The sequence below is a fragment of the Triturus cristatus genome, chromosome 7 (assembly GCF_964204655.1).
Source record: "Triturus cristatus chromosome 7, aTriCri1.1, whole genome shotgun sequence".
Lineage (NCBI taxonomy): Eukaryota > Metazoa > Chordata > Amphibia > Caudata > Salamandridae > Triturus > Triturus cristatus.
The window spans coordinates 1,720,485,522-1,720,509,658 of record NC_140590.1 but is presented as its reverse complement, the minus strand read 5'-3'; the positions used below and the strand labels follow the sequence as shown (position 1 = coordinate 1,720,509,658).

General features: G+C 44.3%; 1 protein-coding gene across 2 annotated transcripts in view; it reads left to right on the top strand.

The window, feature by feature from the left end:
* Nucleotides 1-24,137, top strand: part of TMEM52B (transmembrane protein 52B) — a 137,443-nt gene that overhangs the window by 37,239 nt on the left and 76,067 nt on the right. The gene's annotated exons all lie outside the window — the stretch shown is intronic.

Here is a 24,137-nt window from a genome sequence, read left to right as displayed (position 1 = left end):
TTTTTTAATAAAAACATTCTAAGTTGCGCTGGGTGCGCAAATCTTGCCGTGAAAATAAAAGAAAAAAAACAAGCGTGGGTTCACGCACTTCGTTTTTCAAAGCACAGGGTGGGCCAGGTCCCGGGGGCACTCAAAAAATAATTTGTGGGGGCCCGCGGGGTCGACCGCAGACACAGGGACTATCACCTCCCTGCGGCTGAAACAAAAAAAATGCGTCAGGGGGTCCCAAACTCCATACGCTGTCCTGGGGACCACCACCTCCCCGGGTTTTGTTTTGAAATAAAAATTATGTGTGTGGGGGAAAGAGCCACCTCCCCCACAAACCCCAGGGACCACCACCTCCCCGGGGCACTTAAAATTGAAATTCGGGGGTTCATTACAAACCCTCAAGCTTATGAGACCACCACTTCCCCGGGGCTTTAGAAATGTTGGAAGGGGGGCTGCGCGGCCCCACTCCTGGAGCCCATAGTGGCCCTTGGGACCGCCACCTCCCTCCGGGACACTGCTGTCGGGGTGCACACCTCCTGGACACTGCTGTTTCTATGGCAGGGCGGGAGCACAGCTTCCTGCCCTATCATACCAAACTCTGCTTTGCTTCATTGAAGCGGGAGCAGGGAAACCTGCTCTCGCTTCAATAAAGCAAAGCAGGATTGCTTTTGGGCAATGAAAAGATGTCTGTAGCTGAAGTAGTCAGTTGGTAGAATGAGAGGTATCTAAAATGGTGGACAAGAAGCTGTTTTAAGTAGAGAATTGATTGGCTGTTTAAGAACTTTGTACATTCAAAAATAGGGTGCATTTTGGTTTCTTTAAAAAACAGGTTTCTTATTGGTTAGTGAAAAATGTTTGAAAGGTACAGTAGAAAGGATAAGGTCATATTTTGCAAAGTCAACAACACCTGCTGTTTGCATTTGCAACATTGTGTGGTGAACTTGAAAACATGGTGAACTTGTGACCTGTCAGTTTAGTAGAATGTTTCATGAACTGTTACTAAGGAAACTGGCATTAAGCAGTTTCGGGGTAGAAGTCAGTTGCTAAGGGTTATTATGTGTAACCAATAGATGTGCTCCTGCCTGATACTTCAGACAAAGGAGCTTTCAACCCTAATGTTACTTTGTCATCTGCTTGCATTCAGGCTATGTGATGTAGCTTGTTGGGGGTGGGGTAGCATGTGTGCGACTTTGGGATTCGTGTTTGACATGTCTTGCATGTGGCAAATGTGCAGCATCACTGTGTGTTACGTTGCCTCACAGCTGCTTCTCCCTCCCTCCGAGCCTATTTATTTGTGTGCGCTGCGCGTTTGTATCACTTGCACTCCTATGGCACATCATTTTCATGCTTTTCTGCCCATGTGCACAAGCCTGACAATGACACACTGATGTTGGCCATTGAAGATGGGCGGCCACATGAGTGTAGGCCTTTGGTAAAGATAGGGCGGATACAAATGTAGAGTTCATGCCTGGTGAAGTCGTGCTGTGAGTAGGGCTAGGCATGTGGCTCATGCTGAGGCAATATAGATACACACAACACTTGGCATGTATGAGCCAAGACCCCGAGTGGTCTTGCGCTCCTTCATTTCTCCGTTTGTGCGAGCCCACCCTCCGGGTGCATGCTACATTGCAATATTGTCGATTGTGTGCCAGGTGGCGCCAACACTAAAACACAGACACTAGCATTAGTTACTTCCTTGTCGATTCCACAACTGAACCACATCCAGAGCCCTGGGCAAATTCTGCACACCCCTACGCTGTACTGTTGTACAGCGGCTCCGCCCACTCTGCTTACTTTTACAGGGGGGGACAAAGCTACATAACTGAGGCCCTCCCCACTGCCAGAGGTAACATGGTTGCGTCCCCTGTCCACAGCACAATGTAATGTAGTAGAGCCCGGGGCCATCATGCATACATAATGAACACACGGACACAGTTAGATAGATAGTGGAAGTGGCTATGGGCACGTGCGCCCGGTCCCTTTTTATTACCAGGGTCACATGTCCAGTGATGCCTGTGCTGGATGCGTGTGGGCTGAGTGTAAGCCAGCCCTCAGAAAATGGATGATGCTGGCAACAACTACAAGAGTGATTGTTGGATTACACACAGAGATTCAATCATGAAGGGTCCATGACTTGTGGTGCACTAAGGTAGGGGCACCAGATCTGAAATCACACACAAAGGATTGTATCGTAAAGGTTCCATGACTTGTGGTGCACTGAGGTTGGGGCACTAGAGATGAGCGTGCTCACGTGAAGAAAATGGTAATGTCCCTTCGGGATATTCCTGCTGCCTGAGGTGACATTGTTGTGTCCGGTGTCTACAGCACGAAAGTCAATCATAAAGGGTCCATGAGTTGTGATGCACAGAGTTAGTAGCACCTGAAGAGCTCAGCGTGTGCGCAGCCAGTGATGATGGTGTGTTCTTGCAGGTCAGGATCGGATTGGATATGTGTGAGACCTGCTGACCGCAGTGTAGGCCAGGTGCAGTGGTCATCAAGGGCCCACAACCACGTGGTGTTGATTTGAGCTGCACAGAGTTAGTGGCACCTGAAGCACTCAGCGTGTGCACAGCCAGCGATGATGCGTGGTCCGGCGGGCCACACTGGATGCAATGTCTGTTGCCTACTGGACTCTGCAATTAATGAATCAAGACTGAATTTCAATTGTGAGCCCTGCTGACCAGAGTGTAGGCCTGAGGCAGCGGTCAGCAAGGACACACTGCCACGTGGCATTGACTTGAACTGCACAGAGTTAGTGGCACCCAAAGCACTCAGCGTGTTTGCAGCCAGCCATGATGCGTCATCCGGGCGGGCCGCACTGGATGCAATGTCTGTTGCCTACTAGACTCTGTAATTAATTAATCAAGACAATTTGAATTGTGAGCCCTGCTGACTGAAGTGTAGGCCAGAGGCACGGTCAGCAAGGGTCCATAGCCACGTGGCGGTGACTTGTGGTGCACTGAGTTAGTGGCACCTGAAGCAATCAGCGTGTGCGCAGCCAGCAATGATGCGTCATCCGGGCGGGCCGCACTGGATGCAATGTCTGTTGCCTACTACACTCTGTAATTAATGAATCAAGACTGAATTTGAATTGTGAGCCCTGCTGCCCGCAGTGTAGGCTGGAGGCAGCGGTCAGCAAGGGTCCATAGCCACGTGGCGGTGACTTGAGCGGCAGAGAGTTAGTGGCACCTGAAGCACTCAGCATGTGCGCAGCCAGCGACTCTGCAATTAATGAATCAAGACTGAATTTGAATTGTGAGCCCTGCTGACCGCAGTGTAGGCGTATGGAACAAATGATGAAATATGTATGGAATACATTGTTGAAATATTGGATCTTCTGAGTACAATCTTGTTGTTAGAAATTAGAATTTTAAAGACCTAAGAAATTCACTGAAAAAAAGCACATGTTTCAGGGACGTTATAGTTAATTGCCTACTGGACCCTGAAATTAATGAATCAAGACTGAATTTGAATTGTAAGCCCTGCTGACCACAGTGTAGGCCGGAGGCAGAGGTCAGCAAGGGTCCATAGACATGTGGTGTTGACTTGAGCTGCACAGAGTTAGTGGCACCTGAAGCACTCAGCGTGTGCGCAGCCAGTGATGATGCATGGTCCAGGCGGGCCGCACTGGGAGCAATGTCTATTGCATAATGAATTCTGCCTCAATAAGGCCATGTGGCGATGACTTGTGGTGCACTGAGTTAGTGGCACCTAATGCAATCAGCGTGTGCGCAGCCAGCGATGATGCGTGGTCCGGGCGGGCAGCACTGGTAGCAATGTCTGTTGCCTACTGGACTGCGTCTTCTGCAATCAAGACTCCATGTGAATTGTGAGCCCTGCTGTCCGCAGTGTATGCCGGGGGCAGCAGTCAGCAAGGGTCCATAGCCACTTGGCGGTGACTTGTGGTGCACTGAGTTAGTGGCACCTGAAGCACTCAGCGTGTGCGCAGCCAGCAATGATGCGTGGTCCGGGCGGGCCACACTGGTAGCAATGTCTGTTGCCTACTGGACTGAGTCATCATCTGCAATCAAGACTTGATGTGAATTGTGAGCACTGCTGTCCGCAGTGTAGGCCAGAGGCAGTGGTCATCAAGGGCCCACAGCCACGTGGCGTTGACTTGAGCTGCACAGTTATTTGGCACCTGAAGCACTCAGCGTGTGCACAGCCAGTAATGATGCATGCTCCACCCGGACTGCACTGGGATCAATGTCTGTTGCCTACTGGACTGCGCCATCTGCAATCGCGACTCAATCTGAATTGTGAGCCCTGCTGCCCACAGTGTAGATCGAACGCAGTAGTTAGCACAGACAAAACTGCTCAGTGCTGTGCCGCTGGGTTGAAAGGGGGTGTGCATCGAGGAGGCCATCGGTCACAGCAGCAGCCTCGTGGCAGGGTGAGAGCTGCCGCCTAGGCAGAGGCATCGGCCTTCCCGGAAGTGAACTGCGCCCAGAGCCCAGGCCTATTTATTCACAATCCTCGGACCTGCCCACTCTGCTTACACTTACAGAGGGGGGGAACACAGCTACATGACCGAGATCTTACCCCACTGCCTGAGGTAACATGGTTGCGTCCACTGTCCACAACACTACAAGCACCAGCAGTATATGTTCACATGGAGAGGTCTGTGCTCTGCATAGTGAGGTCTGTCCAGCACATCACCACCACACTTGGCATTGTGTACATTCTTATTCATGGTTGACTTGCCTACTTCACACATACTTGGTTTCCACCTCTCCCAACATTCAGCTATTGTGTGGCTGAGGGGCCATGCCAATTTTGGAACGTCCGCTGTCCTGTTCTGCACTGCCTCGGTTGTAGTTGGTGGGGGGGTCCGGGGGTGGGGTCCTGGGGTTGGTGGCGGTGGGTGTTGTGGCCCTCTTAGGTCTCCGGGCTACATGACCAGTAGCTCCATGACATGTGTTGGTCTTCAGATGTGGCTCTGGGCTTGGCTCCGTTTCATACTGTGGGTAGCCGTGTTGCTATACACCAGTAAAAGGCAGGTGTTAATTTCCTACTGCTAACGCATCTTATCGCCTGTTTTTGGATTGTATCGCAGATTTGGCTGGCCATTGAAAATATCGGGAAGTGGTATTTTTTAGTTTTTTTGCACGGGAACGGCTACTCTGCATATCATTAGCCCAACCCCAGTCGTTGCCTTTCGCCTCTGTTCTCCAGATCCAAGAATGTGGTTTCTGAAATGGGTGTGCGCCAGGTCATGAAGTCCAGTAGGTAACAGTAGTTGAAAAACAGTACTTTATTACAAAAACATAAATTAACAACACGAAAACATCAAACAATGAGTGACATTCCCAACGGGGAACAGCATCAGGGAACTTGTGGATCCAAATAACTGCACATCCTCCTGGAAATCCCAATACAATATTCCGAAAGTCCGGATCCAGAAACCTGTTGGATAAATGGTGACAATAGTCAAGCATTAGTATGGTCACAAACATAATCTGGTTCAATGTATTGCACTTGGACAAACCGGAATGCTTACAGGTATGATCAATCCTGCACAAAAAGAGTGTAACAAACGTTCGTGTAGTCGTAACCTTCGTAGGAAAGAAAAGGAAGGTTACGACCACATGAACTTCTGTTACGGTCTCATTATGCAGGATATATCATACCTGTAAGCATCACGGTTTGTTTCAGCTTGATACACCTGCAGCTTCACTTCAACCACACTGCGCAGGAACAGCTGGAGACCAAGCAAGGTAACCACTCCATAGCTGGCTTCCCAAATGTGCTGGGGGCAATTGATTGCACGCATGTACTACTTGTGCCCCCTGCCTACACTCCACACAATCACCGCAACAGAAACCACACGCATTCTAACAATGTGAAGGCAAAACTGGACCACCAGGGCTTGTACAATAATGTTGTTGCGATCTTCCCAGGCAGTGTGCATTATTCCTACATCTTCCTCAAGCACCTCAGCCCTAGTCCCTTGCCTGTTCCGCCACCCAGCGATGGCTGCCTGACCCTGCGCACCCAGACCTCAATGCTCACCTGCCACCACCGGCGTGTCTCCAAGAGGGCCCACCAAGGGCCGTAGCAACCTCCTCAGCCGTCGCTGAATTCTGCTGGATAGGCCCCCAGTGCATCCTGCTGCACCACGTTGAGGACTCTTGTTTGCACAGCCTGCTGCCTTTGGTGTACACGCAGTCCAGCTGAGCTCACAATTCAAATCGGGTCTTGATTGCCAGGATGGCGTATCAAGGGCTACACTTCATCACAGGCTGCACACCCAATCAGCTTTGGTGGCACTAACTCAGTGCACCTCAAGTCATTGCCACGTGGCAGAGGCCCGTGTCGGCCAAAATGCCTCGACTGCCACTAACTCTGTGCACCTCAAGTCATCGCAATGTTATGGGAGGCCCTTGTCGGCCAAAGTGCCTCGGCTGCCACCAACTCTGTGTACCTCAAGTCATCGCCATGTGGGGGGCGGACTGTGTCGGCCAAAATGCCTCAGCTGTCACCAACTCTGTGTACCTTAAGTCATCGCCACATTGCGCGAGGCCTGTGTCGGCCAAAGTGCCTCGGCTGCCACCAACTCTGTGCACTTCAAGTCATGAGCCATTTATGATTGAATATCATGGTTTGAATGCCATCATTTCATCTCCGGCAGTGGGGAATGGGATGTGGTAGGTCCCTAGGCCCTCATGCATAAATAAAACCACACTGACAAACCCAGATAGAGAGTGGAAATGGCGTCGAGCACGTGCGCCCAGCCCTTTTTATTGGCAGGGTCACATGTCCTGTGATGCCTGTGCTGGATGGGTGTGATGTGGGTGTAAACCAGCCCTGAGGGAGTGCCTGTGGCATGCGGACAACTAGACATGTGATCAGGAGGGCACAATAGGGAAGACCTGGGACATGTAGCGTTGTCGCCCCCCCCCTGTAAGCGTAAGCAGAGTGGGCTAGCCTGGCGTATGCCAATCCAGCATAAGGGTGTGAACAATGACCCCTGGGCTCTGGCCATGGTTCCATCCTGGGCTGGACAAGGAAGTAACTAATGGGTGTGTCTCTGTTGTAGTTTTGGCACCACCCAGAACTCAATCGATAAACTTGCACCCTGTGACTCAAGTCCCACAACATGAGCAACATGCACGTAAGAGGGAATCACTGACCCTACATTCATTCATACGTCTACACTTGAATGATCATAGACCTCGTTGTGAATTTGAATGTTTAATGCACATTCAGTGGTGTGTTGTCTTAAGGTATTTTCTTCTCTGCTTTTTGGTATAGCCAGTACTATGTACTCATCCAATCACTCCGCCAATTCCCAAGCACTTATAAATTCACCATGCATTCTCCTTGCAGTACTCTAATCATTCAGTCAGTACCCATGTACTCATGTAATGACCCAGGCACTAACACATGCACTGCTACAATCCTCTGTATACTACCCATGCAGTCCTCTAACCAACTACACACTACTCATTCTCTCCTTCAATTCTCCAAGTAGTACCCATGCAGTCCACCAATCACCCTGTCACTCCCCATGCACTCCTCAAATCACTCAGCCAGTACCATGTACTTATCCAGTCACTCCGGCAATACCTTTGTAGGCATAGTTAGAAATTTGCATTTAAAATATAGTTTATAAATTGTTTTCTAAATTAAATTACTCAAACACTGTAACCAAAAAATGTATTCATAATTGCTTTAATGGTATTTGATACTTTTCAAATTATGCCGAAGTCACGACTGCGGCGCGATACCGGCACGACCCCTGCGCAACTTCTAAAATCTACGGTAGCGAGGTGCGCGCAGCCATCGTGTAGGGTGTGTGTAGGGTGCGCGACTTCTGAGAAGTAATAAAAAATAAAAAACTATAAATTATTCTCAACTTATGTTTTATATATATATATATGTAGTCAATTAAAAAAACATAGGATTGATGCACATTATAGTTACAAATTCTCATTTTAAAAACCTTTGAAATTCACTGAAAAAACCATAGGTTTCAGGCCTGTTATAGTTACAAATTTGCATTTAAAAAACCTTTGAAATTCACTGAAAAAAACATAGGTGTCAGGGACGTTATAGCTAGAAATGAGCATTTAAAAAACCTTTCAAATTCACTGAAAAAAACATAGGTTTCAGGGACGTTATAGTTAGAAATTCGCTTTTAAAAAACTATAGAAATTCACTGAAAAAACCAAGGGTTTCAGGGATTTTATAGTTAGTTGGACATTTTACTTATACAAAACCAGAGAAATTTGGTTGTTATAGTTAGTAGAGCTAACTATAACTCGCGCCCCCGCAATGCACTGCTGATGATGTCACATATTACATCATTCATGACATGCCAGTGACATCACTGATGACATCACTGATGACATCTCAAATGACATCACTGATGACCACGGATGGCATCATCCACATGATAATCTGATGCACCTCCTCACAAAGTAATATAACCTTTTATCACCCACTCTAAAATACAGACTACCATTTTCAAAACCATAGGTACACAAATACCAGTTACTACATACCCACTCACTGATTCCTAGGTCTATACACACATCCACACATTCATCCATACAGTCATTCATACATGCAGTCAACCATCAATATAGCATTATCATATGCACTCACATATCTATACAGACACTCAAACACCACCACTCATCCATGGAGTTACTCACACACCTAGTCAGTCATCCAAACAATCAATCACACTCCCATTTGCTACGTTATACATGAACCACCTCACTTAGTCATACAGATACTAACACATACATCATACTCTCTTACACAATCACTGATACAAGCACACACTCATCCATACATCCACTCTCACTCTCACAATCACTCATTCACATATAGTCAGTGATGTCATCAGTAATGTCATTTGATATGTCATCAGTGATGTCATCAGTGATATCACTGACCATGTCATGAATGATGTAATATGTGACGTCATCAGCAGTGCATTGGGGGAACGAGTTATAGTTAGCTCAACTAACTATAACCGGGGAATTTCTATGGTTTTCTATGAGTGAAATGTCCAACTAACTATAATGTCACTGAAACCCATGGTTTTTTCAGTGAATTTCTAAGGCTTTTTAAATGCTAATTCCTAACTATAACGTCTGCAAAACCTATGGTTTTTTCAGTGAATTTCGAAGGTTTTTTTAAATGTTAATTTCATATTTTAATATTTATAAAACCTATATTTTTTCTAATTTTTTAAATAATATTTTGGAACTCTATAAACCTTTTTTTAACTTTAAAAATTATTTATTGTTTTATATCTTCAAAAAAATAATCTATATTATTTCTTTTTTCTAAGAAAACTAGAGTCCCGTACTGGTAGTCTACCAAGCTCCATCAGCACACGAATCCTATCCGCCATATTGAAATGATGCGCATTTCGTATCCGACGAGTTCGTGGCACCTAGTCCCATGTAAGAACATATTCGTATGAGGTCGCGCCAACTGCTACTTTGGTATGTGACGGGTACACAATACCAAGCCGCGCGTTACGTCATGACCGTATGGGGTCACGCCCACTGCGGGTTGCATATGCGATGACTTCACGCTGCCAGGCCCTGTGTTACATCATCGACGTATGGTGCCGCGCCGGGTACGCCATTCCCTCATTTTTTTGGGATGTCTCAAAACTATATCTACATAACTTTAAAGTGTATATGAAAGCAAGCGATAATCTAAAATATTTTAAACATTTGTATATTTCTAACTGTAATAAACTTATATTATAGTAAATATATTTTCTCAAAATCGCGTCGGGTGCAGTCTCCTTACGCGCTGAGTGGGCGATTGCCATGTGACCTTAAAAAAAGCATTTGATTGGTCCATAACATTTACCATTCTACCAGTTTGAAATCGCCACCCATTTTAGTCATTCTCTCTACAGCATTTGATGAGACACACCTCTTCTGCTTAGAGAGCTTTTTTGAAAACGGTTTGCTATATACACATATCTTACACTACACACAACATGCAACCATCATCTTCATCAGTATTCATGGTCTGTAAAGTAGCCTTCCACCTGTGATATGCACACACCTAAAACTTACATAACCGAAGTTTTCCCCACTGCCAGAGGTAACATGCTTGCATACGCTATCCACAGCACAATGTAATGTGGTACGGCCCAGGGGCACTATCATCCATAGATAATGAACACACGGACACAGATAGATAGTGGAACTGGGTACAGGCATGTGCGCTCGACTTCTTTTTATTATCAGGTTCACATATCCAGAGACGTCTGTGCTGGATGCGTGTGGGGTGTGTGTAGCCCTTAGAGAATGGTTGCTGCTCGCATCAACTACAACAGTAATCATTGAATCACACACAGAGTTCAATAATAAAAGAGTCAATAGTTTGTGCTGCAGTAAGGTAGGGAAAGTACGTGTAAAATAATACAGAAACAATTCTATCGTAAAAGAACCACACTTGTGCTATAGTCAGACACAGGCAATAGATCTGAAATAATACACAAAAAGATTGAATCATAAAGGGTCCAGCAGTTCTAGTGCACTCAGATAGCCACATCAAAAGCATTCAGAATGTGCACAGTCAGCGATGAAGCTTGCTGCGTGCGGGCCGTACTAGCAGCAATGTCTGTTGCCATCAACACTGCGTCATCTGCAATAGCGACTCGATCTCAATTGCGAACACTGCTGTCTGCAGTGTAGGCCAGAGAGAGCGGTCAGCAAGGACCCACAGCTATGTAAGGTGGACTTGAGGAACACAGTTTGTCGTACGAAAAGCAAGAAAAAGCATGTGCGAAGCCTGCGATGACGCATATGCATGGTGCAGACAGAGCGCACTGCAGCAATGTCTTTTCCTACAGGACTGCGTCATCTACAATACCAACTCGATCTGAATTGTGAACAGTGCTGTTTGCAGTGTAAGTTGAAGGCATTAGTCACACAGACATCCATTAATACTTTTTCTCACTTCCTCTTCCCAAAATACAACCACATAAATTACAAAAAACTCTGCAATAAATAAAGCAAAACAATTCGAATTGCGATTTTTACTGTCCACAGTTCCTTTGAACTTGCAAGATGAATTTCACCATTGTACTAAACATACAACTCATCTAAAAAAAATGCTTCAAGCAAATATACTAAAACAAAATTCTGTATATTTCAAGACGTTGTAGTTAGTTGCCTACTGAATTCTGTAATTAAACAATCACCACTCGATCTGAATTGTGAGCCCTGCTGACCGCAGTGTAGGCCAGAGGCAGTAGTCCCAAAATACAACAACATAAATTACGAAAAATTCTGCAATAAATAAATCAAAACCATTCGAATTGCGATTTCAACTGTCCACAGTGTAGACTATTCAGTGTTCCTTTGTACTTGCAAGATGAATTTCACCATTGTACTAAACATATAACTCATCTAAAAAAACTTCTTGAAGCAAATATACTAAAAGAATATTCTGTATATTTCAAGTAGTTAGTTGCCTACTGAATTCTGTAATTAAACAATCACCACTCGATCTGAATTGTGAGCCCTGCTGACCACAGTGTAGGCCAGAGGCAGTAGTCATTAACACCTCACAGCCACGTGCCATTGTATTCGGATGCACAGAGTTGGTTGCACCTGGTCGGAGGGGGTACACAGAAATCATCACAGACTTTAACTTCTGACATCCTCAATCATATAATCAAGACCCCGTTTCACTGTTCGGACCTTCTGTACCGCGGTGTAGTCCTCCGACTACAGTCAACCAAGCTCAATAATCATATGCAGCAGTTAACTACGGAGGCACAGACACTGATGCACCTCAACGGAAACAGTTCTGTGAAAAGCAATCAGTAAGTAATATCGGACACCGTCCATTGTGGGATCAAACACCGTTCCACTGTTGGGACCTAGAGTTGGTAGCACCTGGTCAAAGGAAGTACCTTTATCTCCACTCTCAGATGCTGTTCTAACATCGTCCACGTGGGATCAAGACACCGTTCCACTGTTAGGACCTACAGTTGATTGCACCTGTTCGAAGGGAGTACCTTCATCTCCACTCTCAGATGCAGTTCCAACATCGTCCATTGTGAGATCAAGACACCGTTCCACTGTTGGGACCTAGAAGTGGTTGCACCTGGTGGAATGGAGTACCTTCATCTGCACTCTGAGATGCAGTTCTAACATAGTCCATTGTGGGATCAAGACACCGTTCCACTGTTGGGACCTAGAGTTGGTAGCACCTGGTCGAAGGGAGTACCTTTATCTCCACTCTCAGATGCAGTTCTTACATCGTCCATTGTGGGATCAAGAACCCGTTTCGCTGTTCGGACCTGCTGTTCCGCAGTGTACTCCAGCCACTACAGTCAGCAAAGCCAAATAATCATGTGCAGAAATTAGCTATGGAAGCACAGAGTCTGATGTATGTGAACAGAAGGAGTTCTGTGAAAACCCACCAGCAAGTAATATCGGACATCGTCCATTCTGGAATCAATACACCGTTCCACTATTGTGACCTAGAGTTGGTTGCACCTGCCCCAAGGGCGTACCTTCATCTCCACTCTCAGATGCAGTTCTAACATCGTCCATTGTGGGATCAAGACACCGTTCCACTGTTGGTACCTGTTTGACTACTGTGTTAGTAGTATACAGAGCACTCCACGCTGCTGGGCCTCAAACTGAACGCTGTGTGCCTGTGCCGCGGTAGCCAGCGTTGATCTGAGGAACCTTCCGACCTCGCAGACCTCAATCCAGGAGCTTCCGCCAGCACGTGGTGGGCCCTCTTTCACAAAATGCGGTAGCGAAAGGTGAACCTGTTCGAAGGGAGTACCTTCATCTCCACTCTCAGATGCAGTTCCAACATCGTCCATTGTGAGATCAAGACACATGTGTGTTTTCTGAGTACCAGCAGGCGGAGAGCATCATTCAAGCAGCCACCTTCACTCACAAGGTCAACCTCGTGGCGATGTAAGCTGCGCAGACCTGGCAGACATGTTCGCCATTCCAGAAGAGAACCACACCCAGAGAAACGTGCCTTTTATTCATACCCCTACGCTAGCTTTGCGTACACTGAGCCAGCCCACTACGCTAAAGATTTGGGGGGGGGTAAAGGGCACGTACACTCTATGTTTTCAAAACCTTCCCTATTGACTGTACTATTATGGTTCTGTTCACTATCTACTTCACTCAATAGAGCATCAGTGTATGTTCACATGTACATGTGTGTGCTATGCATACTCAAGTCTGTCCGCAACATCCCCTCAACACTTTCCATTGTATACTTTTATAATTGAGATTCACTTGCCACCTTCGCACATACTTTCCTCCCATCTCTCCCAGCATTCTGCATTGTGTAACAGAGGTGCTATGCCATGTTTGCTTTGTGTACATGGCTAGCCACGGTTCCCACAGTACGCAGTGTCATTGTGTCTGATAGGTGTACATGTTGTTTGTCATGTTGTATGCGATTATATAAGGTAGCACGTTTATTCACGAGCAGTGGTTTCTCCCATTTACATATCGCTGTCTTAAAGAGCATACAGACGTTTTTCTCACAGGTGCAAACTGTGACCACAATGGCACTCATTCATTACTATGCAAGAATTTCCAACTGCACAACACTTCTAAGCTTACAGCCCCCAATCTTGCCTACTTTCTTGAAAGCACACCAACTCCCACAATCACACCAACATTCACACAGCTTTCTAACTCCAGTTATCTGCTTCTCAATAACATGCACTCCTACGGAATGTGAGGTGGCATACCGTATCTCCTTACTGTTTCAAACCGAGTAACTTCCTGTAGCAATGTCTATTCCTACCCACACAAACTAACTCCCACACTTCAACTTGGCCTTGAATCCCTACTTTGCAAACAGATTTCATTAAACTATACAAACTAAAGCACTTTTCTTCAGAACAGAAGTGCCCCTCACTTCTGCAAAAGAAATTTATCGCCTGCAGATAGCACGAACTTCCAGTGAAATACAGTCCCTTTTAAATTCGAACCTCCCTTTACACTTTGTGAATTGTTGCCCAATTTCCAACACATCTCACACTCAAGGTCTGGCATACTTTTTTAATACGGTCTCCTCCGGCCTTCTCACAGCCTTTCAAACGGTTTTTGGTATAATACCACACTTCATTCATTCGATCATCTCTGGAATAACAGGAACAGTGCCCAAAATTCTCGCTCTCTTTGCGGCCATCCTACTACTATTTTTGCTTGTAAGAAATTACTGCCCTCCCTGTGGTAACAAGCATCTCCGACAGAATTCACCTCTACGCGAAGCTACATCAATACCGTGAAAAAATGGAACTACTTTTCGGCTGCCTGCCTCTATCCATTATCGGAGCCAGCTACAACGTGACATTTATTAACACATATCCAATGTGCGTCCAACCATCTTTCTATTGCAAAACTTGCCCATTCGACTGGCGAATGGATGTATGCCTTGCCAACATCCCAACAATCGCTCCCGATATCCAGCAGGTAATGGAGTATCTTGAAAACCATGAACTCGATTGTTCAGGCAGTAGAGCAATGGCGGATGCAACGCAAAAAGGTATCATGGCGTAATGGGATTTCTGCACAGCCGCAAAAGATCTACTGCAGCGTACAACCTTTGACAACATCGCAGATTGCCTACCAATTCAAATTGCCACTCCAACATTCGAGGAACATTACTGTCCCTTCGAAGATATGAATTGGATCGCTTCCCTTTTCTCACACGAAGGCAACAATGACCTCTTGGAACTTTACGCATCTCAAGCTGCTGAAGAACTTCCGGACTGCAATCTCCAAGACTTGTAAGAAATTCACGTTCTTCTTGGATTGATTTTTTACCAACTTTTTTTACTTTTTCCTTTCAATTTTTAAATACACTTCAATGGAACTATTTTCAGATAATAACTTTCTAAGTATGCTCAGGCATTTGAACTCTGTTTTCATTTTTGCCCCTTATGTCTCCAGTCTAACCAGGGATGGGTGATGTATGGCCTATCCAAATACGCTATTTACTTCCTAAATTAGCCTAAACCCGACATCCATTTTGAAACCATCTCTATTATTTGTGCACACATCTCTTTGCCTGCCTGTTATCCACGAAGCCCTTTCACACAAATTTACTCATCCTCAGCCTCTACTCACAAGCTGGCGATCAACATAAAAAAACACGACATTGTTTAGGAACTGGTTGGCACAGTGTGCTAATCGTATCCTACCTTTATTTTCATTATAGAATTGAGTCATTCATGTCTAATAGCTATTGTTTATGTCACATGGAACTGTTACATGTAATATGGAATTCACTAATGCAGCAGCTTCAGATTTGAATATAACAGAATCGGTTGGAGTTTGCCTCAGCTCGATGCCTTACTCTTTGCACAATAATTTTTATTTGAAAGAGCTGAAGACAATAATGCATGGTTTGATGAGAAGGGTACCCAATGTCCTTCTCACAAGCACAATTTTGTGTTCCTCCTCAAAGTTCCGATGTGACTACAACTATTACCAATTTTTACAGGCACCAGATTGAATCTACCGTACAAGAGATTGCTGACTGTTCTACTGTTGATAATTTTGTGTTACAGCAAAGGAGTTTTTGTTGTTTCTTTTCTTAAAGGATACATGTGCTAATCATATCCTGCCTTTATTTTCATTATAGAATTTTTAGTCATTCAAGTGTAATAGGTATTGTTTATGTCACATGGAACTGTAACATGTAATGTGGAATTCACTGATGCAGGAGCTTACGTTTGAATACAGCAGAAGCAGTTGGAATTTGCCACAACTGAATGCCTTACCTCTTGCACCAGTGGATTCATTTCTGGCACTTAAATAAAGACACTCTTTATATAATTTTCAGACTCCATCGCTTTATTACGCACAGCCACTTTCTTAGACACACCTGATTTCACCATTTCTCTTCTGTGGCATTGCAACATTCTGCATTATATTCTTTACAATTATTACTTTAATCCTCCTTCCTTTTACACACCCCCACTTTCTTAGACACACCTGATTTCACCATTGCTCTTCTGTGGCATTGCAACATTCTGCATTATATTCTTCACGATTATTTCTTTATTCCTGCTTCCTAAAACACTGCATTCGAGTCTTCAGAAAGTAGAGGTGAGTAGTTTGCTTCCCACTCCCTGTATCGTATAAACGCATACTAACACTACTTACACAGATATGCTAAAGTGGCCAGTATCCTACAGCGCCCACACACATCACTTTATATCAATCAGCTCACGGCTTACGCTCACGGTTTCATACTCAAGTCTTCAGACCAGTACCAGTGAGTAGTTTGCTTCCCACTCCCGCTATACTCTAAACGCATACCAACACCACCTGCACAGCTATCCTACAGCGGCCATTATGCTACAGCACCCAGACCACATCAGTTTACACCACTCAGCTCACGGTTTAGGCACACGCTTTCATCCCCGAGTGTACCGGCACCTCACCTCAGCACCATCTCACTCTGCGCAAAACAGCACTTTCGCATCGGTATGGATAAATACTTCAGCACATCAGTTTACAGCACTCAGCTCACGGTTTAGGTGCACGCTTTCATCCCCAAGTGTACCGGCACCTCACCTCAGCACCCTCTCACTCTCGGCAAAACAGCACTTTCACACCGGTAGGACTAAATACTTTGCTTCACACTCCCTGTATAGCACACCCTAAACACCCCACAGATGTTACAGTGCTCCTACCCTCCCCTTTCCTACTTTTTCCACCCATTTTTCCCCTTACTCGTTTCAACTGATTCACAAAATGGGGGCCAACACTTCCTAGTTGCAACCGCTCGCACCGCTCACAACCAATAAGCAGCAAGCTCGTGCTCATAACGCCTCAGCCAATGAGATGGCAGAATTCCCAAATATCGATATCTGTAAATTTTTGATATTTTTCCAAAACTACTGAACAGATTTACACCAAATAAACAAAAGGGTGCTTTCTAGACCAAGACCCTTCTCCCTGCCAAATTTGGGGCAATTCCGTTCGACCTGTAGAATTGTCTAAAGTTTCCTATGGTAATTAGCATGGAGAAAACACGTTTTGGGCTGCCCTTTTTTCTCGGCCCCCCTTAACGAATCACCCCCAAACTTCCCACATAGGAGCTGATATCAACAAAGAATTAGTTTGGAAAATTTCATGAAGATTCATCAAACGACGCCAAAGTTATAAGCAAAACAAAAAATGCTCTTCCTGTGGAAACTTGGTCCTAACTATAACTACCTACTGGCGACCGCCAGTAGGTAATATATATATATATATATATCTATATATATATATATGTTCACTGAAAAAAACATAGGTTTCAGGCACGTTATAGTTAGATATTAGCATTTTAAAAAACCTTAGAAATTCACTGAAAAAAACATAGGTTTCAGGGGCGTTATAGTTAGTTAGACATTTCACTTGTACCAAACCAGTGAAATTCCCCCGTTATAGTTAGTTCAGCTACCTATAACTTGCGCCCCCGCAATGCACTGCTGATAACGTCACATATTACATCACTCATGACATGGTCAGTGACATCACTCATGACATCTCAAATGACATCACTGATGACATCATCCAGTGACTGTTTGTTTCTGTAAAGTTTAAATATGTTTATTATATATAGGGAAAGGCGTATTGAAGAATGAGTGGGTGTATAAGTGTCTGACTGGATGATTTAGTAGGTGCGTGACTGACTCTATAAGTGAGTGATTAAACGTATCTTACTGAATGCATGGGTTAGTGACTAAACTGTGTGAATGTTTGTATCTGTCTGTCTGTTGGTGTGTAAGGAGCTACATGGGTTTGTCAATAGCTACATGAGTGTCTATATGAGTTATTGATTGGTTGTCTGAGTATCTGTATGGGTGTTTGTGTGGGTGGGGTGTGTGTGACTCTCTGCATAGATGTGTGAGTGGGTGATTCACAAGGTGCGTGGTTTAAAGAGTGCATCTGTGATGGACTGTATGGGTGGGTGAGTGTATGTATGGGTGTGTTAATGAGTGAATGTATATCTCAGTGGTACATGTGTGAGTAACTACATATGTGAAAGGCAGTATATATTTGTGTTAGAGTATATAAATGGCTATAAGTGAGAGTGTGTGATTGTGAGAGTGGCTGTATAGATGAGAGTGTGCTCGTATCAGTGATTGTATAAGAGCATAAGAATGTGCTAGTATGTTTATGAGTAAATGAGCTGGTGTGTGTATAACTGTATAGGTGAATAAATGGGAGAGTGATTAATTACTTGCATGACTGACTAGGTGTGCGAGTACCTCTATGGATGAGTGGCGGTGTGTGAGTGTCTATATAGGTGTATGAGTGCATATGATAGTCCTGTACTGAGTGACTGTACGGGTGAGTGAGTGGATGTGTGTGTAGACCTCAGAATCAGTGAGTGGGTATGTAGTTATTGGTGTTGGAGTGTCTATGGTTTTGAGAATGGCAGCCTGTAATTTAGAGTGGGTGTATCAAAAGTTATATTAGGGTGTGAGAAGATGCATGAAATTATCACATGGATGATGTCATCAGTGATGTCATTTCAAATGTTATCAGTGATGTCATCAGTGATGTCACTGACCATGTCATGAGTGATGTAATATGTAACGTCATCAGCAGTGCATTGCGGGGGCGCTAGTTATAGTTAGCTGAAATATAACGGGGATATTTCACTGGTTTTGTACGAGTGAAATGTCTAACTATAACGCCCCAGAAACCTATGGTTTTTTCAGTGAATTTCTAAGGTTTTTTAAATGCTAATTTCTAACTATAACGTGCCTGAAATCTATGGTTTTTTCAGTGAATGTCAAAGGTTTTTTAAATGCTCATTTCTAACTATAACATGCCTGAAACCTATGGTTTTTTCAGTGAATATATATATATATATGTGCAATATAACTGGGTCTGTCTATAGGTATATTTTCTTAATATTGTGTCAAGTGCTTGCACATCTAGAAAGGCATTAAGGCACAGAAACAAAAGACTGGAGTGGAGCACATTTACTGGCCATCACACCACTGCGCTGTTAGTTATTCTGTTGTAACTTGAACAAAGCCAAGGAATGAAGCAAACCATAACCCCCTTAACTCGACGTGTGGCCACCAGAGTTCTACAGCCATGCACGCACAGGTGCGTCTAAGGTAAACATGTGTGGGTGTGTATTTACACTCATATCTTTCTGTGTGCATGTTTGTTTCTGTACAGGTGTGGGTGCTGAGTGTTTTAGTGTATGCACATGCCCGCAGTATGTTTATAAGCATGCACAAGCAGACACCCATAGTGGAATACCATGAGAGTGTAAAGTGCTTTGAACTCTGTCTATCCTTTTGTACAACTATTGACACCTCTTCACAGCACAGGAAACGCTGGTTTATTTGTACTGAAGAAGGTAACTGCCTCAACCTCCCCCCTCTGCCTCTTAAAAAAATGCTCCTCCATGGCTTAAAGTGATGCAAACAGAAGTTACTCCTACAGATATGACAAGAACATGTAAACACAATTAATGAAACAGCCACTAACAGAAGCCTTTGATTCCATGTGTACACGTCTGGCAGGGTGCCAGCCTCGCTCACCCCAGGCTAACAGTCGTGGTGTGACCCCCTGCCAGGCGATGAGCAGCTGGGTGTGAAGTGTCTGCAGAGATTACAGCACAACTAGGGCATGCCACCCAGTCACAAACACGTGCAGCAGCCATAAGCACGCATGCACAGAAACAAATACACATACCACGATACAAACACATACATGGTACGTACGCAAGCACAGACATGCGCGACACACACAGAAGCAAAGATGCAAAAACTGAGACACACTCACAAACAGATCGCACACATTCAAAATCATACACACTTGTACACACACACCTCATATACACACTCCAAAATACAAATATAGATAGACTCACAAATGCATACGCACAAGCAAATACACTCAGACACACATACGCGCAAACACCTGTACAATTAATAAGAATGCATGCAGAATTTACATGCACTCACATGCAGAAAGGAGCACACTACCCACCTCCCTTCCCCCTACCCCATCCCCCAGGTGTAAGCCACAGTCAGCATGCAGAGGACCCTCTATGCACTATCTCAGGGAGTTTCATAAAACACTTGTACAGATGTTGTCTCAAGACTGGAAACAAACCAGTCTGCTTTTAACTACACGCCCATCTTATCACAGCTCTCAAACTTTCTTTGGTGCATTGCTCCCCTCCCCAGGATGTGGCCCTCTTCTCGCCCATGCCCTCGGCACTGCCGTGAACTCTCGCAAAAATGTACCCGGGCAGCTAGTGTTCTGACCACAGCTGTGCCCTCACCCTGCACGGACAATACCCTGCTAGTGTCTGTGCTGCACCAATGCCCTTGCCCTGTACTGACCCCTATGCTCCTAGTGCCTGGCCTTCAGCAAGGCACACACCCAGTACTACCCCCTACCCAGGCAGTGTGTGAGCTGCAGCTGGACCTTCGCCCAAGGTTTACCCTATGAATCCAGCACTCGGCTGCAGCCACCAGTGGCCTCACTCAGTACTGACCCTTGGATGTCAGTGTCATGGCTGCGGTAGGGGCGGCACTGGAAGCGGTCCCTAAGCTATCAGTGCCTGGTAAGAAGAAGCACCCTCACCCAGTATTGACCATAGACTGCCAGTGTCATGATGGCAATTACTATATTGCATGCCCCCGGGACTTGGCCCACCCGGAGGCTAAATAATAACGAAGCGCTTCGTTTTAAAAAAAAAAATTCGGCCGAAATTCGCGCTGGGTGTGCGAATCTCGCAGTTTTTTTTTTTTTTAATGCTTTTTTTGGCCCTGAGCAGGCCTAGGAGGTCAGGGTGTTTCTACCCTGCCCCCTTTTGTTGTTTTGCGCCTTTTTATGTTCTGTTTTCTTGTGCCTCGGTTCTACCGAGGCACAAGATGGCTGCCAACACTTCCTGGTTTGGAGTGTTGACAGCCAATTAGAATGCAGCTTGTGATCGGGAGGGTGCGCAGATCCACTGTGCCTCTATATACCAAAACTTTTAATTTTTGATTTTCTCAGCAACTACTGAACGGATTTACACCATTTAAAGAAAGGGTGCTTTCTGAACCAAGGGCTACATTTTTGCCAAATTTGGTGTAATTCCGTTCAGCAGTTCAGGCTGTAGCCGTGTCTAAAGTTTCCTATGGGAAATAATATGGGGAAAACGCATTTTGGGACCCCCCTTTTTTCTCGGCCCCGCTTGACGAATCACCCCGAAACTTTCAGGATAGGAGCTGACCGAAGCGCCCCACTAGTTTTGAAAATGGCGCGAAGATTCTTCATCCGGCACCAAAGTTATTGGGAAAAGAAAAAACACTTTTTCTATGGAAACTAGGTCCTAACTATAGCTACCTACTGGCGAAAGCCAGTAGGTAATATATATATATATATATTCACTGAAAAAACCATAGGTTTCACACACGTTATAGTTAGGAATTAGCATTTAAAAAACCTTAGAAATTTAGTGAAAAAACCATAGGTTTCACACATGTTATAGTTAGCTGGACATTTTACTCGTAAAAAACCAATGAAATTGCCCCGTTATAGTTAGTTCAGCTAACTATAACTCGCGCGCCCGCAATGCACTGCTGATGACGTCACATATTACATCACTCATGACATGGTCAGTGACATCACTCATGACATCACTGATGACATCTCAAATGACATCACTGATGACCTCACTGATGACATCATCCTTGTGATAGAGTGGCAGACCTCCTCTCACCTTAATATAAGCTTTGATACACACATTCAAAAATAGAGACTAAAAATTTCAAAACAATGGACATACCAATACCAGTTACAACAACCTCTTCAGTAATTCTAAGATCCACATACACATCCACTCATTCACCAACAGTCCTATACAGTCACTCATACATGTACTCACTCATCATATGTACTCATACATCTATACATCCTGTTACACAATGCCACTCATCCATAGAGTTACTCACACACATAGTCACTCATGCTAATAAAGAATCAAACATACATTTACTTGCATATACAGTTATACACACACCACCACACTTACTTCTACGGAAACTTACACATACTTAGTCTTTTAAACAATCACTTATAGAAACACATACTTATTCATACAGGAACTCTTTCAATCTCTCACTCTCACATATACTCACATATATACACCAATAGTCACATATACTAGTTTAAAACATATGTAGTCACTCATAAAGACACTATTGAGACAGTCATTCACTCACTAACACACCCATACACACACTCATCCACCCATGCAGTCCTGCACACATGCTCTGTTCAACACATACAAACAGTGAGTCACTCATTCATGCACCGATGCACTATGTAATACCCCCCACCGAACCATGCAGACACTCAGACTGATACTCAAAAAAACAACTAATAACCTATATAGACACCCATGTAGCTACTCACCAACCCATGCAGCCACTTATACACAAAGTGAGAGACTGATACAGATATTTACATATTTAAACATTACTCACTAAGCCATGTATTCACTATGATACACTTAATCAGTCAGTTACACAATCAATTTTTCAAAAACAAATCATCCATTTAGACAGTAATATACCCATTTATTCTTCCATCAACCTTGAGATATACATATATAAAACATATTTAATTTTCAGAAAAACACACATTCACTGGATGATGTCATCAGTGAGGTCATCAGTGATGTCATTTGAGATGTCATCAGTGATGTCATGAGTGATGTCACTGACCATGTCATGAGTGATGTAATATGTGACGTCATCAGCAGTGCATTGCGGGCGCGCGAGTTATAGTTAGCTGAACTAACTATAACGGGGCAATTTCATTGGTTTTTTACGAGTAAAATGTCCAGCTAACTATAACATGTGTGAAACCTATGGTTTTTTCACTAAATTTCTAAGGTTTTTTAAATGCTAATTCCTAACTATAACGTGTGTGAAACCTATGGTTTTTTCAGTGAATTTCTAAGGTTTTTTAAATGCTAATTCCTAACTATAACGTGTGTGAAACCCATGGTTTTTTCAGTGAATTTGCAAGGTTTTTTAAATGCTAATTCCTAACTATAACGTGTGTGAAACCCATGGTTTTTTCAGTGAATTTGCAAGGTTTTTTAAATGCTTTTTTTTTTTTATATTCTTCATTTTTTTCAAACATATTTTTATTTTAATTTTCTTATCTTTTATAAAGACTATGCTTTAATTTTTAAAATCCTTAAATATTTTTTTTATATATATTTTTTAAAATAAACATGTAAAATTTATTTCCAGATTTTTTTTTTTTTTTTTTTTTTTTTTTATAGTACGCGTACCGTAAGCTCACGGTAAGCGTACGGTTTACGCAACGTCCGTAATCTATCTACGCTGCTTGCGTATAGTTACGCACTTTGCGTAGCCGCGCGTACTGCGCGTGGGACGCGTGCGCGCTTACGCAACACGCGCACGTTACGCGGAAGTGCCGGGAAATGACTTTTATGCGCATGTGCGCAAGCGCGTGTCTTTTTTACGCGCACGCGTACTTTTTGCCGTAAGCGCACCGTAAGCGTACCGTAAGCGTACGGTAGGTCATGTGATCTTGAAACACAACTTTTGATTGGTTGAAACTACTTTCAGTTCTAGAACTCTCCTACACCACACCCATTCCCCTCATTTCTGCTTGTGATCCCTTAGGAGAAGGAGCTGGTTTGTCTTTGGGATACGATGGCAGAACAGCAGAGCCCTTCTGAGAGTGAGGCTAGCACCAGCAGCACTGTCTTGAGGCAGAGAGCGAGGAAAGTAAAGCCTTCTTATGTTTGGGATTTTTTTACTTTTCCAGAAGGCCAGCAAAAGGTGAATGCACCCTTAGTTACTTGCATTCTGTGTAAGCGTGTACTTTCTAGAGGTAATCCTGACAGGAAGTATTCCTTTGGGAATCACACCATGATGAGGCACCTCAAAGAAGTACACAGAAGGACACATGGTCATCTTTTTGGAGGTAACTCTTCAGAAAGACGAGCCAGTACATCCACAGCAGCTCAGCCTGGACCATCATCTGCAGGGCAGACTCCTTCTTCTGCAGGTCAGGTGAGCCCTTCATCTGTGGGGGGAGAATCTCCTTTTGCTGGCCCTCTGGAAATTAACCCTCGGTTTGCGAGGGTTGAAGTACGGTGCGCCA